The sequence below is a fragment of the Galeopterus variegatus genome, unplaced genomic scaffold (assembly GCF_000696425.1).
Source record: "Galeopterus variegatus unplaced genomic scaffold, G_variegatus-3.0.2 Scaffold562, whole genome shotgun sequence".
Taxonomy (NCBI): Eukaryota; Metazoa; Chordata; class Mammalia; order Dermoptera; family Cynocephalidae; genus Galeopterus; species Galeopterus variegatus.
In genome coordinates this window covers 398,496-400,318 of record NW_007726673.1, presented here as the reverse complement: position 1 = coordinate 400,318, position 1,823 = coordinate 398,496, and the positions used below count along the sequence as shown (strand labels likewise).

At 40.2% G+C, this 1,823-nt stretch overlaps 1 long non-coding RNA gene across 1 annotated transcript in view; it reads left to right on the top strand.

Annotated features, from left to right (window-relative positions):
• Window positions 1-1,823, top strand: part of LOC103588369 — a 15,346-nt gene that overhangs the window by 7,151 nt on the left and 6,372 nt on the right. The gene's annotated exons all lie outside the window — the stretch shown is intronic.

Sequence of the window (1,823 nt, the reverse complement as noted above, 5' to 3'; positions counted from 1 at the left end):
CACCGGGCCGGCCCAGAAACCCTGCTTTTTTCATCTGGCTTAGCAGCTGGAATAAGTACTTTCAAATACAGTTAGTATTTGGCTCGGTAGCAATGCATCTACAGTCCACATTTAGGGTCCTGAGCTCCTTTTGTAACCTGATGAAGGAGCATAACACCTGCTGCTCTGTATCTCGCCAATAGGTAGATTCCATTATGTGACTCTTGAGCCCTGACGAAGTAAGTTTCAGTGGGAATCCTAGGAGTCCTGTGAGCAAGGTCTGACATGTTGTTCAAGGGAAATGGAGCTTATCCTTCTGAAGCTGGGGCGAGACCTTGGCTTGTTCATCGTGGAGGACAATTCTCTGGGTTCTAAGATGTGGCTTTGCTACCTTGTAACCTGTCTTTTTTATAATCAGTGTCTAAATAGCAAGCGTAATTAGCTTCTTTCAAAAGCCTTTTCGGTGTACTTTTAAGCCACATGAATAGAAGCAATGGAGATAATTTCCTTCTTCCATTCTTTTATGTTATTCACTCTTGTGTCTGGCCCAGGTTCACTTTCAGTGCACCAAAGATGTCGTTCAGGGTCATCTATTTGTATCTGGGTTCAATTGTTGGATTCGGTGCCCACGTGGGGCCAAGTACAGTGTCTTCCACCCTCTACCTCACCTTCCTATCTTGCACAGGTCTCAATCTCCAAAAACTTCAGCTTCTTATCTTTAATGTTCACCATTTAGATTCTACCTCACCCTCCTTAGGGGACTGGCAGTCTTTTTTTTTTTTTGCTCACGTTTTCCCTAGTTTGTAGACCACTAGCAATTGCAAGGTGATTTGCCATTCAACATTAATAAAATTTTTACTAGGGACTTAATAATCAACAAGTTATTTCCTGTTTTTCGTATATCAATGTGAAAACTACCTTTGCCCCTCTGGTGACAATTGTGCTGGTGTAACATGCTGACTGGAAACTCTTCAGTTTTTGATATAATTTATTCACTGACTTCCCAGATTTGACCTGTGGAGATATCTTGGAATTCATTCAGCTGCCAGAAAAGCCAAGGTTGGACTAGAACAGAGGTCACAATTGCTTTGAAAGACTATAGTTTTGATAAAAACATAGTTTGTTGACAGTCTTCCTCTAGCAGTATTAACATTTCTATGTTAATGTCTGGGAAGTAAGTGATTCTGATAGATTTCCTCATTTTAAAATATCATTTTTCCCCTGAAGACACTCAGAGAGTCTAGCTATGACACATGAGAGCTTCTATCATGTTCCTTTATTGTCAGTTTTTGGCTTGGGTATTTTATGCTAAGGTGAAATATGCTCCTTCTTCATTACCCCATTTAAAACTCTGGTGGATTCCAAAAGGTTGTTTTGAAAAATTACCTTTAAAATGCCAGGATGCACTTGCTTAGAAACATGCACTGGCAAATTTCAAAGAGTAAAGGCAAAACCAAAATTAATGGCTTTGTTTGTCTTTCCGAAAGGCTCTGTGTTTCTAATCAGTCACTTGGTGGGGTTTTGCTAAAATCATTCTGAGTGTCAAGCTGTGCTCTGGTACAGTTGAAAGGGACAATAAGCTGGAGTCATAGAAATGTATTTGTATTGGCTTAATTCCAGGAAGATGAGAACACTGGAGTCAAGTGTTTACTGGAAGAAATAGCACCTGTGTTAAACCAGGTGATTACCAAAGGGGAAAAATTAACAACCCTAACTTCCAACAACTCTAACTGATTTAGCACAAAGTATTGGGTTGGTGAGCATTTTCCACAAATAGTAATAGCAGGTGCACTTTGCCTATACAGATGTATAGGCTGGATTCAGAAAGGAGGCTTTGCCAAAGG